The 17460-nt window shown below is 38.8% G+C and overlaps 1 protein-coding gene across 6 annotated transcripts in view; it reads right to left on the minus strand.

The window, feature by feature from the left end:
* TBC1D5 (TBC1 domain family member 5) overlaps window positions 1-17460 on the minus strand; it is a 316432-nt gene that overhangs the window by 262055 nt on the left and 36917 nt on the right. The window contains exon 3 of one of the 6 annotated variants that reach the window (XM_059470498.1): window positions 15220-15321. The exons of the other annotated variants lie outside the window; for them this stretch is intronic. The gene's annotated coding sequence lies outside the window, so the exon portion shown is untranslated. The remainder of the gene's footprint in view (window positions 1-15219; window positions 15322-17460) is intronic. 6 annotated transcript variants of the gene reach the window in all.

Consider the following 17460-nt stretch of genomic DNA (forward strand, 5'->3'; position numbering starts at 1 on the left):
GTTCACCAATCTACTCTGTAGCTTAGCAACACTTATATTCTTTGTTGATGCTAACCTGGTATTTGGCAGCATCTGCAGAAAAAACACTTATCACCACTTCTGTTAGCTGGAAAACTCTACTCCATTCTAGCAATGACTAAAAGTTACTCAATTATTCATATCTTCATCATCACTCAGCTGCAGCATATTTCAGGATCAAGGCATAAAATTGTGGGTTTGAGCTCTCTCTTCTGTGTACTTGCTTGACTTTGGTTAAATAACTACCCAGAGTTCCATGGGGAAGAAAATTTACTGTGATCAAAAAGAAAAAAGTCTTTCACACGAAGGACAAAACTTTCTTGGAGGTTGGTCCAAGAACTCAAAACAAACATTCCTACCAGGGAGCAACCACCACAATCAACTGTAAGTCCAAAGTCCTTTTCTTGCTCTTGCTCTCCTACACATCAAAACTTTTTTAAACCCTTAGCACAAAACAAGATTCTCTTTTGTTAATACTTATTTCCTTGAAGCAGACTGATAGAACACAGCACAGCTGAAGCTTCATCACCAAACACTACAATGGGTGATGAGATCATTGGACCTCAGCAGAGAGGCAAGATCCTTTCTACTGCACCTCAGTACTAGATTTGTCTGCCAACAGCTGCCACGCTGTTACTAACAGAGCTTTACCCCTCTTTTTATAACATGTACTTCTCAGTGTTGCTCCAGAGGAAGCAAACACTAAAAAGCTGACAATCATCTTCACACATGAACAACTGCTCATTGGCAAATACCTTTACTGTGCTTTCTGGATACCTGCTTTAAATGACAGAGACGATGGATTTGAAAACTGGTCTAATGTTGAAGATAAAAGGTTGTATCCTTTTTTTTTCCTCAGTTCTATTTTCTGTGTTCCGTAGCTTGTTAGACAAAATTGCTTTGAACAGCTGATTGCACTGTATACACAGCAGTCTTCCTAAATCTTAAGGCAGAAACGTAACAAAGAATTTCAGCATATTAGGTATGTATGAACTCCCATGCTTGAATCAAGGCTAGCAATCTTTGGAATTTTTTTCCACCTATGCTCCTCTCACAACTCTTAAAATAGTTTCCAGTAAATACCCTGTAAAGGATGTGAGGCTTAGTAGCTCTATAATTTATCACTATTTTCAACAGCAAAGAAAAAAAGGATTGAATATTGGGGAATACTTCCTAAACTAATTTTATTAGAGAAGAAAGTGCACTACATAAATACAGAAGTGATACAACGGTCATTAAATCAATATTTTAATCACTTTATGTAGTTTGATTCAACAAATCAACATTTTCATCAGCAATTTGGAATTGACACTCATAATTTTTTAAGAAAAATAGGGATACTGTTCTTTACACTGCCTTAAGTACGCAGATTACCTTAACGACATTATTCTATTGTGCATTACACAAAGACAGATCACTACTTATTTGTTGGAGGAAAGCTCTTTTATGTCACTTTTTTTTTCTGTACAAGCATGTAAGATGATTAAAGAGCAATCCTAAGGAGTCAGAATAATAGAATCCTAGAAATATTTAGGTTGGAAAATATCTTTAAGATCATCAAGGCCATTCCCTCTTGTTCCCTGGGAGAAGTGAGAGACCTCCACCTGGATACAACCATCTTTTCAGGTAGTTGTAGAAAGCAATAAACTCACAAGGCCTTTTCTCAAAGCTAAATAACCCCAGCTCGTTCTACTGCTCATCAGATTTGTGCTCCAGACCAACTTCATTGCCCTACTCTAGCACACAGACATGCTCCAGCACCTCGGTGTCTTTCTTGCACTCATGGGGCCAGAACTGGACACAGGACTCAAGATGTGCCCTCATCAGTGCCCAGTAGAGGAGAACAATCACTGCCCTGCTCCTGCTGGCCACACTACTGCTGATACAGGCCAGGATGCCAGTGGCCTTTTTGGCCACCTGGGCACACACTGGCTCATGTTCAGCTGCTGTAAACCAGCATCCCCAGGTCCTTTTCTACTGGGCAGCTTTCCAGCCACCCTGCCTCAGCCTGTAGCACTGCCTGGGGATGATGTGACTCAAGGACAGAACCTGGCACTTGGCCCTGTTGAACTCAGACCATTGGCCTTGGCCCATCCATTGAGCCTGTCCAGATGTCCCTACAGAGGCTCCCTACCCTCCAGCATTCTTCCCCAACTTAGTGTCATCTGCAAAATGACTGCAGGTGATCATGTCATCCAGATCACTGATGAAGAAATTTAACAGGGCTGGTCTCAGTCCTGAGCCCTGGAGAACACCACTTGTTACTGGCTGCCAGCTGGATGCAACTCTATTCACCACCACTCTCTGGATGGATGGCTCATCCATCCATCCATCCATCCATCCATCCATCCATCCATCCATCCATCCATCCATCCATCCATCCATCCAATGAGCAGCCAGTTTCTCCAGGAGAACACTATGGGAAACAGTGGCAAAGCCATGACTCGTGTCCAGGTAAACAACATTCACCACCTTTCATTCATCCAGTGGTGATCCATGGATCACCATGTCACAGGACATCAGGTTAGATAAACAGGAACCTGCCTTTCACAAACCCATGCTGGCTGGGCCTCATCATGCAGTTGTCCTGTACAAGCCAGGCACTTAGGATGATCTGTTCCATGATCTCACCCAGCACTGAGGTCAAGCCTTTAGTTCCCCAGATCATCCTTTTGATCCTTCTTGTAGACAGGCTTCACTTTGTCAGCTTGCAAAGTTGCAGTCAACTGGGACACTCCCAGTGAGCCAAAGCTTCTGGTAAATGCTTTTAAGCACTTCATGAACTTTTCAGCCAGCTCCCTCACTACCCTTGGGTGGATCCCACCCATCTCCATATACTTGTGTGTTTCTGAGTGGTGTAGCAGGTCACTGAACACTTCCCCTGGGAGTGTGGAAACTTCATTTTGGTCCCTGTTCCTGTCTTCCAGCTTAGAAGATTGGGTACTTGGAGAACAGCAGGTCTTTATTCTAAATACAGAAGCAAAGAAGACACCTCAGCCTTTTCCTTCTTCTTTGTCACTATATTTCCTCCTCATCCAATAAAGGATGAAGATCGTCCTAGATTCTCGTTTTTTGCTAATGTATTTATAGAAACTTTTTGTTTTTACAGCAGTGGCCAGATTAAGTTCTAGTTGGGCTTTGACTCTTCTTGTTTTCTCCCTTCATACCCTCACAACACTGTTGTAGTCCTGAGTTGCCTTACCCCCTTACAAAGCTGATACATTCTTCCTTTCTCTTTTTTTTTTTTTTTTGCTTTCAGCCTGGCCGATGTTCTTCCCCACTAGTTTGTTTTTCCATTTTAGGGCATAAAATTAGAGAATGGGCTTAGTAACTGAATGTAGTTACAAAGTGGCACTTGCAAAACAAACAAAGGGAGCTATTTCTTCTAGTACCTAGTTAAAAGTCAAGCCACAGAACTGTTTGCTGCGGGACATTGAAATTTTACAGAGGATCAAAAAGTGACCTAATTTTTGGAGGGGAGAAAAAATGGGGGATGAACAACACCACCACCAAAAAAATAACATACAAAAAACTCACAAGCCCTAAACAATACAGCTTCAGGTTGATAGGTAAAAAGCCACCATTGATGATTCTCCTCGGCAAAAGCCTCCTGATCTCCAAAAGGCAGAGAAGTGTATGTGGGAAATATTGTCACAGACTCCTAAGCAAACCTTCTAAGAATCTTTTCTTCGACAGGCTGAACAAAGGATACTAGAAGTGTGAGTGGTCTGAGTCATTCTGATTGTCATATGCCTCACTGCTAAAGGTTTAAGTAAAAAACAGGGAAAAGCCTGGAAATATTCTGCTCAATATTATTATTTATTATTCAGCATTTATAGACTGTGACAATGTCTCGTATGGATTCTAAAAAACCCATCTGATTTTTTCAAGGTTTTGGATGGGACAGTTCAACAACTTTAAATGCTGTAAAACAAGGGGTGAAGCAGAAAGACTTGTTCTAGTTCAAAACAGAATAAAAAAGATTTTCTGACAATAAAATTCAACTTTTTTAAAGAAGAGTTACCAGTTCAGTTTATTATAAATATCTCATTAAAGAAATCCACTTTCATTTCAAAATGCATTTTTTGTCCTACCCATTTAACATGCATGTTAAAAACCCAACATATCACTATCTTTGTGCACTTAACTCAGTGTGAACTGAACAGGAATTTGAAATGTCCTACAAATAAATTAACTGGGTTTTCATTTTCATGCAAAATTTAAAAAACATTAATTTTGTTCATGTAAACAATATGTATATATTTTTGTAAATGTAACTACTTTAAAATGCAGAAATGTACTAGTTGTGTTTAGCAATAAATAAATACAAAACTACTACAGTAAAAATATATTTTTTGAAAGCCAAATTTACTACAGACACAACCTTTCCTTGTGAACATTAAGAAAGTAAAAAATTGATGATCAATGTCCATGTAAGTCTTTAGGTTCAAATCATGAATAAATGGCTGATTCAAGCTGCAGGAATAATTCCACTGATTTTTCTGTTACTATCAGACATACTATGCTTACAGAAATATTCTCAAATAATAACACGATTATAATAATATAAATCTGCTCCTACAGTCTGCATTTCTATACTGTCATCACTGGCTGCAAATAACAGACACTGATACAATAAAATAACCTTCCAGGAAAAAGCAAAAAGTCCTGCCCCCACAGACAGCAAGTACCCCTTGACAGAGCTTTGAGTGTTTTTCTGGCACCTAGATTCTACTTGCTGAAATTTGAACCAATGTATTCATGGAGCTTTCCTCAAGTTCACAGATATAGAGCTGAAATTCTGCAGATCTCTCTCTGTATTGAAGTCATGTGGGGAAACAAGGTGGCTGCGCTTGAATTTTTCATCTGATTCCTTCCTGACCTACAGAAGGAACAAGTCTGAAAAAAAACAAGTCTGTCTGAACAAGATTTAAAATAAGAAAACAAAGCCTTTTTAATTTTGATTTTAGTCAGTCACTTCTCTGATTTTTCTTGAACTAACTATCTGTGTTAAAATACCATCAGTTCCTATGACAAAGATTTCACTTGAAATTCTAAGCTGGGACCCAGTAACAGAAAAACAGAAATCAGTATTAAAAACTTGAATTGTTCACCTTGCAAGGATTGGAGCTGTAGGTTGTACTGACCCTGAATATTCAGAATTCAGTGTTATATGGGTGGATGAGGTTAGGAAGATAATTGAGAAGATACTGAAAACTTACCGTGTAACTGAAAAGTTACAGCATTCAACGTCTACAAGCAAGTCCTTCAGCACTATGTGTTAAGATGCATTAGTTCACCAGTAACAGAGATATGAAAGAGAATCTCAACAGCTTTAAGCTGCCTACTTTGCACTTAGTTTATTTTAATATAAATGCAATTTTAAACCTTAGCAGTTCTTTCCCCAAGATGAGCAGAAATAGAACGTGTTAAGCGCTTGAACAATCAGGAGCTCCCTCCTCCCCATCCTTCAGACAGCACACAATGTAAACTTTGAGCTCAACTTCTGGAAACTCATTTTTCTTTTCTGAGATGACAATCTAGAATCTTGCAAGCAATGCAGATAGAATGGCATTATATTTTATCACTTCCTCAGTTTGGAAAGACAAGTATTTTCAGGGTAGGCCTGGTTCTTCTGTCTCAGAGAAAAGGGTGTCCAGACTGCAGCTATATGAGATGATGACTAACAGTGTTATTCTCAGTGAAGTGGTATAAAGACAGAGCTGCCTTCCACTAACCCATCTCAGTTCTTTATTTCTTCACCTTTTATCTCACATCCAGTTTTTCTTTAACAACAGCCTTAATCTTTCCAACAGTTTGCTTCTTTCCCTTTTTAAAAATCACTCCAGCATTCTTCCTAAATCTTTTCCCCAGTCTTTCAACTACTTTTCTCTGCCTTAATCTATTAATGCAGATGTTGCATGCATACAGATCATGTATGATCTGTACATGTAATCATGATTTTAAACTAAGATCTTTTGGATAAAAGGGCAGAAAAGTTTAACAAGTGACCAAGTCAACTGATATTCAAGTTCATCTTCTCTGTAACTTCAGCACCAGCTGCAACATAATCCTCAAAACCAGAGGACAAGAAAAACAGAGGACTAGTTTTCATACCTTAGAAACAACTGCTATTCAGAAAGATAAAAGCAAGCAAGCTTTTCAAAGGTACATTTACACTCACAGACACATCACCCCTCATCCTGTTCCTCAGTGGTTTAATCAACCATACCTGAATGTACATTATGTCAATAAAATTCTACATATATCATTGATTTTGCCTATTACATGCATGCAATGAAAAAGGAACTTAACAAATGGGGGAAGGGGTGACTGAGAAAAGTAATTCTCTTTCCAACCTGAGGAAACTTTAGACAAATTTGCCTTTGATAATCGACTGAACAAGCTGCACTGCAAGCATCAAGGGATGGTGCAGGGATATCTAGCAGGTGCTGCAGTTTATCACAAAACCGTCTAAAATAATTGGAAGTGACAACCAGCACTACCACAAATGATTTATTAGTCTTTCACTCAGCTTTTCAGCTTCCTCAGGGCCAGAATAAATAATTTACCAACTCTGTATCTTCCAATCATTAATTCTTCCCTGTGCATCCAAACTACATTTAACTCTGCTGGGTTCAGTGGAATTAAAAACACAATATGAAGACTTTCTCCCCCCCAAGTATAGTATTATCTGACTTTATCTAAAAGTAAAATTGTCAATCAAAATTTGTATTGTTGATAGAAGGGATTAGAGCTAGCAACTAAAGTAAAGTTACAAAATATCTGCAGAATAAAGTGAAAGCTAAACTGACAAGATATCAACAATGAAATGCTCCCAGGGGGTCAGGCGTGTTCTCAAGATATAAAGTACTGATAGTGTCAGAAGATATTGATGAGCATTGTTTTTCTGATCCATAAACTGACATTACTTACAGACAAACATCTTATATGTCCCACATGTAAGATGGTAAATGCAGGATGAAAACACCGGAAAGGAAACATTTAGAAAATAAATGAAAAAGGAGACGTGCGCAAAATGAAAGGATTAAACGTAAACATAATGATTCTGTAAAAAGGCAATACTTTCTTAGGAAATGCACTAAAGATACAAGATTTACTAATGCCCTTGTGTTCATATCACAAAAAAAGGAATTTAAAAAAGAGTATTGTACAAGGCAGAATTAGAAAACAGGAGTATAAAATGGCATAAAACCAAAGTACATTTTCAAATTTAAAAGAGAATATATAAGGTACCATATTTCTATTAATTATGTAGAGAAAACATAGAGAAAACAAAATCACACCCTAAATCCATTTTTGATGTAAGATAGTCTTTTCTCATTAAATCAGCATCTATGATTAAAACCAAGATCATTTTTGCACATAATGTACTGCATTGTTAGAGCAGCATCTGTTTGTTGCACAGCAACACATTTTTCACCTTTAAGAAACTGTACTGACATAGAAGAAACAATCTAGACTTTGAAGATACAAAAATATTTTTGCTTCCAAAACCATTTTGTACTAAAGGGGTTAATAACATTAATGTGCCAATATTCTGCATTCCAAGAGGAGGCTTCAAGCTGTTGGAAACATACAGAAGAATTTCACGGTACTAACAGCTTTCTTTCTGTCCTATGGGATGGAGACAACTCAAACTTTTAAGTGCTTACAAGAAAAGCTCTGTAAAGCTATGAAGGCTAATCAATAGGGCTTTCACCAAATGATAATACAGTCTGAAATAAAATAAATTGGCCATAACAAAAATGCCTTACCCTTTTTCTCAACATTAATCTCAATACAGAGAAAAGTACAGTCCAAAATAGCTGACATAAAAATATGTTTTCACACTGCTTTTAACAACACAAAAAATTTTCACAAACTCAGAAAATTTACAATAATTTATTTGAAAGCAATTATCCTATGTATTTCTCAAATCTCAATTGACCTTTTTAGTAAGACTGTAAAAGCTGTACTCCAAATTTTACTCGGTAGTAGGGTATTTCCTTTCTTCACTTAAAATGCGAGATCCTCTGCAACCAATCATGCACAAGCTGAAGTCAACCTCCCAAAATTTTCAAGAGAATGCCACTGTTATAAGGGCTGAGTATTTCATCACTGTGACAGGGGATGTTCTGAAACAATCCAAAATATCTTTAAAAAAGCAATAATACAAATAAAGCATAAATTGGAGAACTAAATCACAGGCTAGGTATTGGTCTCTATGCTTTCCTCACAAGCTGGGCCACAAACACCTTCAAAAACCTTAGGTCTCAGTAGACAGAGGGAACGTACTCTGGGAAGCCTACCAAAGACAAAAATACACTTGATCCCAGCATCAAATCATTAAGCCAAAAGTCATTTGCCATTGCAGTCAGTTATCTAGATTTATAAGAAAGCATTTACTGTTAACAAATTAAAAAAATTACAAAGTAAGCTGCCTGTTCCTTATAGAGTACAGACACAGGTCCTATAAATGAACAGATCCAGGAAGCTGTTTTGTTGTCTAACTTTTGATGCCAACGAGTTATGGCATCTTTCTTGAACAAGTCCAAGGACTTTTTGACTTGGAGAAAAATGGATTTGGACATCAATTCCCTTAATAAAGAGTCCTGAATGCAAGTACACAATGAAGTTTTATTTCTCTCATAAAAAACCAAGCAAACCCAAACCAAAAAAGCCCCACCATAAAAATCTGTGGAGTCTGTTTATACTCTAAGGCAAAAGTGCTGGAAGTGACAGTTGGTCACAGAAAATAATAGGCTAATCAGAGGCTGAAGTAATTCTGGCAAGAAAAAGGATTCAATATTTGATCTTTTTCTGATAAAATGCAATTATAGCTATTGATATGATCGCAGACTCTCAAAATGACCTCTCTCACACAAAAATGATTTAGTATTGTTTTAAGTAGTGTTTCTTCAAAGGTTAAATAAAAAATTGTCTGAGATTAAAAAATGGGGGTGAGAAGGATCAAGCCCAAGGAGGAGAATAAATCAGCCTTAGTATACACAATTAGAAAGTTTCACTGAAATCCTTGCTGCCTCTAGAAGAATACAAAGAGTACAAGAAATTCTCATACACAGTTTTCAGCATATAAGAAATGAACTGCATTTCTTCATGCTCCTATCAGTTCTGGGTCTATCTACAGCCAATAACGCCTGCTTTGAAGAAATGCTCCTAAGCAAGTACTGTGTAAATTCATATTTGTATTTATCCCTAAAGAAGTATCATGTTGGCAAATGTCAGTTTTGACAAAACATCCTCACCTAAGGCATAGGTTCACAGATTTCCTCAGTCTCTCTTGGTGTGATTTTTCACCTCCATCAATCTAGTTTCCTTTCCTCACTTTTTTTTCATCACAGCTATTTGTACATTCTGACAAAACCTTGAGGAAGAAGAAAGAAACACTCAGTTTTATCTGTATTTGCCATTCAGTAAATCTGTCATTTCCACTTTATCAAAAGGAAGTGAGGCAGAGAGGGGCCACAGAGCGTATGTGGTGGTGAGTTAAGGATTGAACTTGTCATCTCCTGATTCCCACAGCAACACTTTCTGAAGGTATACAAATCAACAGTGCATCCATCATTACCATTTTGGCAGAAAGCATAGGCTCAAACCTCCAAGATTCTCCAGAGCTACATTTCAACCTGAGCTATCATAAACCATGTCCACTATTACAAAAAACACGGCAATGTACAAGGTATGAAAGGTAAGCCAAAGTTATGAATCCTGTTGAGTACATTTCTGAATGGAAGCCCTAAACAATACATTTCCAACACTGAAACACACGAGAGAGAATTTAATTTAGGAAAATGCTAAGGAGAGCTCTACAATGCCTGTAAAAACCCATGGAAGCTATTAAGTACCTGGTACCTTTTTGACCTAAGTAAAGGTTAAAATCCAGTCTCTGAACTATCCCTAGATGTTGACCTAACCTCTGAGACAATGAATTAAGTGTAAGAAAGGCCTGAAACCTGCAGAAGACTCTGGGGAAAAGAAAACAAACACAATGCAAACCCAAAAAGTTCACTCCCAGGGGTTTCATCAAAGAAAGTCAAGGGCATCAACTTAGAAATACTTGACAAAAAAATTGCAAAAATGGCCCCTTTCTTCCCCTTTTTTTGAAGGAGGCAACTTTTGTTTTATTTTTAGTTTTAATATTCGGATCACTTAGCTGGTCAGCTCAGTTAAACCAGCAATGTGTAAAAGTCTAATTTTCAAGACAAAAAAATCGTTATTGCAGCTCAGACATTCGGGTCCATTTTCCTGTAAAGTCTGTTTTTCTTCCCACACATAGTCATTCTCAATGACTGAAATAGATGAAAAAAATTGAGATTAGATAGGAAGTGACTTGGGGAGTATGACATTAGCTCAGACTTTAGCAAAGGAGTCAGCAGGGTTCACTGAAAAAGCTTTAAACTAGATTTGAAGAGGGACATAGCCAGGCTTGACAGACACGAGGTGTGAGAAAGGAAACCTATAGGCATCACCAAGGCAGCAAAAGGAGGCTTAAGAGAAGATACCATCAGTGAGTACAAGAATCCAAAGCCATAACCACAACACAGGATGAGAGGGTGTCCCTTTTCACCCCCACTAGGATATTAACATGATCAAATATTTTATAGAAAGTGCTGTAAAGCAATGCAAGCAGTATGGGAAACAAACTGGAAAAATAAGAGACAGGTGTGCAATTGAGATCAAAGGGCTTTGGTCTCAATGAGATTACAGTGATGTGGTAGGAGAGCTCCTGACTGGAATGTTGTCATGATGGACTACACGCTGTTTAGGAGTCACAGACCAGGAAGGCACTGTGGTGAAATTGCCCTCTATGTGAGACAACACATGGAATGCATTCAGTTCTGTCTTAGGATGGACGATGAGTGAGTTGAGAGCTTATGGGTTAAGATAAAAGGGCAGACTAGCACAGGTGACACTGCTGTGGCTGTTTGCTACAGGACACCTGATCAGGACAAGGAAGTGGATGAAGCCTTCTAGAGCAGCCTCAAAGGTATAGGCCCTTATTCTTGTGGGGGTCTTCAACTACCCTGAGGTATGCTAGAGAAGAATACAGTAAAGCACTCACAGTCCAGGAGGTTCCTGGAAAAGCACTGGTGACAACTGTGTGAGACAGGTAGTAGAGGATCCCACAAAGAATAGTGTGCTGGCTGCTCAGCCTTATACTAACAGAGAATGCCTAATTGGTGATGGGAAAGTTGGGGTCAGCCTTGGTTTCACTGACAAAGGCAGACCTCAGAAATCTCAGACCCAAGAGACCAGGGTAAAGGAATGTTGGAAGGAAGGCTTTCCATTAGTCAAAGAGAATTGGGTTAGAGAACACCTAGCTAAACGTGACATCAACAAGTCCATGGGCCCTGGAGGGATGCGTCCAGGAGTGCTAAGAGAGCTAGAGAACACCACGGCTAGGCTGCTCATGGTCATCTCTGAAAGGTCATGACCATCAGGAGAGGCGCCTGAAGGCTGGAAGAACGCAAATGTCACCCTGGTCTTCAAAAAGGGCAAGGAGGAGGACCCAGGGAACTACTGGCCAATCAGCCTCACCTCAATCCGTGGGAAAGTGTTGGAGCACCTCATTCTGGAGGCCATCTCTATCCACATGGATCACAAGAAGTGATCAGGAGTAGTCAGTGTGGATTCAATGAAGGTGAATCATGCTTGATGACCAACCCGAATGCCTTCTGTAGTGAAACAAATACCTGGGTGGATGAGGGGAGTGCAGTGAGTATTGTCCTCTTTGACCTCAGCGAGGCTTTTGACACTCTCACAATATCAACATGGGCAAACTCAGGAAGAGTGGACTGGATGAGTCAACAGTGGAGTGGATTGAGAACTGGCTGAACCTGAGGCTTGTAATCAGTGGCACACAGTTCAGTCGGAGGCCTGTCACCACTGGTGCTCATCAGAGTTCTGTTCTGGGCCCAATATTGTTGAACTTGTTCATCAGTGACTTGGATGAAGGGGCAGATGCCTCCCCAGCAAGATCACTGATGACACAAAGCTGGGAGGAGTGGCCAATACTCCAGAGGGCTGTGCAACCCTTCAGAAGGACATGAACAGAGTGGAGAGATGGGAAGGGAAGAACCTTCTAAAACTCAAGAACTACTACAAATGCATGTTCTGGCACCTAGGGAGGAATAATCCCATGCAACAGCACAGGCTGTGGGCCTGGAAAGCAGCTCTGCAGAAGAATACCTGGCTGTCCTGGTGGACAGCAAGCTGTCCATGAGCCAGCAGTTTGCCCAAGAAGACCAGGGGAATCTGATGTTCATTAAAAAAAAGAACTTTCAGCAGAGCAAGGGAGGTGATCATGCCCCTCTACTCAGCCCTGGTGAGGACACACCTGGAGGGCTGCATCCAGTTCTGGACTCCTCTCAGCAAAAAAAAGATATGAAGCTCCTGGAGCGGGTCCAGTAGAAGATGGAAAGATGATTAAGGGACTGGAGCATTTCTGTAATAAGGAAAGGATGAAAGAGTTGGGCCTGTTTAGCCTCAAGAAGAGATAACTGCGAGCAGATCTCATTATTATGCATAAGTATCTGAAGAGAGGATGTCAAGAGGATGAAGTCAGGTTCTGCTCAGTGGTGCTGAGCAATAGGACAGAGAGACAATGGGCAGAAACTGACGCACAGGAAGTTCCACGTGAACATGAGGAAGAACTTTACTGTGTGAGTGACCAGGCACTGGAACACAGAGGTTGTGAAGTCTCCCTCACTGGGGATATTCAGGAATAATTTAGATGTGCCATTTGCCATAGGATGACTCTGCTGGAGCAGCGAAATTGGACCAGATAACCCACTGTGGTCCCTTCCAGCCTGGCTCATTCTGTGATTAGAGTAAAGAATTATTATTTAGTAGTAGAAGCAGGCCTCGTTCACGTTGTCCACATATTGGGGGATATCCAGCCCATCCATGAAATAAGGCAGTTATAATTATATACCAAAACCAGCATATGCTATGATCTTTTCTGCATTCTGCACAAACAAGCATCACACAAACCACTTCATTTTGCTACTTCATACAACAAATAAAAGCCACAGCAACTTTGCAGTGAAAAATCACTCTCTATGTAAAGAAATGCCCAGACTTAGAGAGCAACATACTCATAATCAGCATAACAAAGGCAGCATGAGAGAAAGCAACTCAACTTCTAATCACGTTTTAGCTAACAGGTTGGTAGACACAACCATATGGAACAAGTAACGCCTCTTATCTGAATGAATGGAATGCACTTCAGCTGTGTGTTTGCTGTTCTTAGACTATTAAGATTATGGGCGCACTACCTACTTGAGAACAATGTAAGAAAACTAGAACATTGCAACTTCCAAAGCTCAAATACGCTCAAACACAAGGTCTCTAACATGCTTTAACTGTTCAATTCTAAAAACTTCAAAAAGAAAAAGGATATAACATTAAAATACAGTTGTAGTTCTAACAACAATATATTTTAAAAATGTAACTGAAGGTAAAAGGCTGAAAAATACTGAACATCATAAAATGAAACCTTGCATCACAGGGCTTATGACAATTCTACTATGTGACCTCTTCCTCCTCGAGTCTTCCTTCCAAATATTTAATAATCTGTTAGCAGAATTTTTTGTGGAATTTGCTGTCAAAAAGAAATAGTGAGGATGATCATGTTTTCATAGAAGCAATGTTAATAATGCATGAGGAAATGCAAAATATTTAGTTGCAATTTTCTGAGCTATTTAGCAAAATATTCACTAATCTTCTGCTTCATATACAGTATTTGGGTAAAAATTAAATCCCCAAATCCTTTCTATCTAATCAGATAAATTCCTAATATGAATTAAGCAAGTAATTATTCTTTTAACTTACTCCATATATTCTCCCTTTCTCCCTTTTGAAAAGGCACTATTTTTTCTTACCTTTACCAATCAAATCTCTCAGTGGAACGGTTCCTCGGGTATCACTCCCTACAACTCCCCTCACATTTGCAGGACCTGGTTCTCCTTGTGCAGTTTAACCTTGCCAGGTTAAAGGAGCAACATAGCATGGATCAAGCAAGCCAGAGGTTTTCTGAAGTGTGTGGACCACAAGTTCATGACAAATTATCAAGGAGCTGTAGAGGGGAAGACTTTCTGTTGGATCCCATACTTACACACAAAGAATAACAGATTAGGGATATAGAAGCTGCAGACGACCTTAGCTGCAGTTAGCAAAAGATGGTGGAATTCTGCACTCTGAGAGGAGGTAAGAAAGAAAATGCTGGGTCATAAGCCCAGACTTCAGCAGAGGAGACTATGACCTGTTCAGGGATCTGCTTGGATGAATCACATGGCAGATGGTAACAGAGAGAAGGGTCCAGGAAAACTTAATTGTCAGGGATGTCCTCCTTCAACCCTAAGAACAGTACATGCCAAAAACCATGAAAATGAGCAAATGTGGTAGAAGACCTAAACGGCTGATCAAGCAGCAGCTGGCAGAACTCAAATACAAGAACAAATCATACAGGAGATTGAAGCAGAGACACACAAACTGGTCTGAAGTCATACGTGAAGGAGTGTAGAGATCAAAGCAGGGTCCCAAGCACATCAGTAAACAAAATGCCACCACTCAATTCCTCTATTGAAGAACAGCACAAAGGAGGATCCATGGATTTACAAGCTGGTCAGCCTCACATAAATCAACACAAAGAATTACACCGTGTGCCACGCTACAGCCTGAGAGCCAAGCATCTGCAGATCTTTGCAGAAAAGAGCCCAAGCAATCTAGCGGACACCATGCTGAACATGAGCCAACCATGAGAACTCACAGCAAAGAGGTAAAGATCATTAGCAGGTGTATTACTGGAAAGTCAAGGGAGGTGATTCTTCCTCTTTAGACAGCATTGGTGATATCCTTCTGGAATTCTCAATACAGTTTTGAGCTCCCCAGTATAAGAAAAACATGGACTTACTGCAGTGCACCCAGCAAAGGGTCTGAAAGGTGATTAAGGGTTTAAGCATATTAAATACGAGCAGATATTGAAAGAGCTGGGACTGTTCAGCCCACAGAGGAGAATGCTCAGGGGCTTTTATCTATTTCTAGACATTTCTGATGGGAAGGAGTGCAGAAAACTGAGCCTAATTCATTTAAATGGCAACCAGTCAACAGACAAAAGTTAATGGATATGAATACAAGGAAACTAATTTAAAAATACTAAGAACTTCTTTTACTTACAATCAAAGACTGGAACAGGTAGTCCAGAACAATTGTGAAGGCTCCACCTTTGCAGATATTCAAAACCCAATGAGACAACCTCCTTAAAAACTTTCTCTGAGCCTGCATGGAGATAAGAGGTTGCACGTGATGATCTCTATTGGAGTCTTCTAACCTTAAATATTATGTCAATCTGTAATTTGATTTACAGGAAAGCATAAAAGGTTTTGCTCAAGTTATTTGTATACAACACTGGCAATAAAAATATATATACACATTTTCAAATATTGCCAAGCACATTATTTTTCTGTTGTTTTTTTAAGGCTCTGAAAGCATCAGGTGAACAAAACACTGTAGTTGATAGCAGGATCTTAATGAAATAATTGCATAAAAATATTTCTTTGACATCAAAATATACATATTCACACGGACTGACATATAGATGTCTTGAATCTAACCAGAGCATGAGTTTTGAAAATAGGGGTTTGAACATTCATTCTTGTTTGTACCAGAACAGCAGAACTAGAAAGAAAGGTTTTGAAGGGAAAAATTCAGGTAAATGTTGAAAACCAAAGACTTAAAAGATGGAAGAACTAATAGAGGTGCATATGAGAAAAATTGCAAGATAAAATTTGAATTCCTGTACAGAGGATGTCAATTAAGCCTTATAAAATTACACATACATTTTTACCTTAAGACAGCTTTGGAACACTGAAGAAAGAATGCATCAAAGGGAACTTACTTAAGAAAAATCCTATCATATTGAGCCAAACAAATAATTTTTTTCCAACAGTACAGGCACTTTTCTTGCATTATTTTTTCCGGTGTCGAGAAGTTTTTAAAACAATGTTGTACTTTCTGAAGAAGACCAAGAACAGCAGAAATGAGTAAATTAGAGTCAAAAGTAGTAAAACACATAATTTTTACTCCTGCTGTTGTAAAATACAGAGAAATTTAAGGAGACAGTAAGCAATTAATACCAGTGCATTTCATCAATCTGGCAGCAGTATTGTTCTCACCATTTTTAAGAACTGGGTCTGAGTATTGCTTCAGTGACTGTCTCCTACACCCTTCAACTGTCTTTTTTTCACTCCTTCCTTGAACTAGCACTAATGTAGTAAGATCAGAAAATTAATAAAGTTTAAAACCAACATAGCAAAAGAATGCCTGTATGTCCAAGCAGCAGACTGCATAAAAGTGGTGAAAACACAAGGCTAGGGAAGGAGCTTTGCAAGGCTACTTTCTTCAGTCCCTGAAGTGGCTCTCCCAAAGAGTCATCATTATTATGCTTCAGTTTAGACCGCAGAGTAGCATTTATTCAGACAGTAACCAATCTGTCCCAGAACAAAGGTAGCTGAAAAAGAACTTAGTATTGATCTAGAAAGGCTAAAATGTTTATGTTATCCATATCACTTGCATTTTCAGTGAAAGAAAAATTTAGTCACTCAGTAGTAGCCAGAGTATTTTTTTTACTTCAGTTGCCCACATAAACTTCACTTTTACTTCACTTTTTATTCACTTGTCCACATAAACTGAAGTTGTCAAAGTAATTTTGATTTTGCAAACTGAAAGCAAGGTGCATGATCTCTCCTAAAATAAATGTGCAAAGAGCCAGGAACCTCTGGTTCCTACTTTAAGATTTGAATGCTTTACAGGAAAAAAAAAGAAACAAGAGAACGACAATCTTTTGGGTTCTTTTACTTTTAAAAAAATTAGTCCTTTTAAAATATTTTCCATAATTTCCATTAGCAGCAACTGCGAAAGCTGAGCCGCATCTCCTCCAAAATTGCAAACTTACACTTTATTGGTTTGCATTTAGCTATTTAGCAATATTGCCTTCCTGAGGTCAGCTTAATCCCATAATTAACAGTTTTATATCATTAATAGGCCTTTCTTCTCATTTAGAGCATTTTGCCACACAATCTTTTCATACTGTTGGTTCACAGAACAAAATATCTACCTTTCTGCTTTGGATTTTTCTGAGCTCTGCTCCATCCCAAGCCACCACCAACACATTGATTCTCTCAAGTTAAATGACTGTAATGAACTCAGTTCAAGATCAGGATTCTTCTTCCGTAAGGACCAGACTGAACCTTCCTTTGGAAAGTAAATCTAATTTACCCTTTTCGTACAGTGCTGACACATACCTTAAAGGAAGACAACCAGAACAGTCCTATGGTCAAGATTACCTGGTAATTTAAAAAAATCACCGCTTTAAATTTACAGAAAGATGTCAGAAAAGAAAATGGAAAAGATCTTTCA

Source organism: Ammospiza nelsoni, chromosome 1 (assembly GCF_027579445.1).
Source record: "Ammospiza nelsoni isolate bAmmNel1 chromosome 1, bAmmNel1.pri, whole genome shotgun sequence".
NCBI lineage: Eukaryota > Metazoa > Chordata > Aves > Passeriformes > Passerellidae > Ammospiza > Ammospiza nelsoni.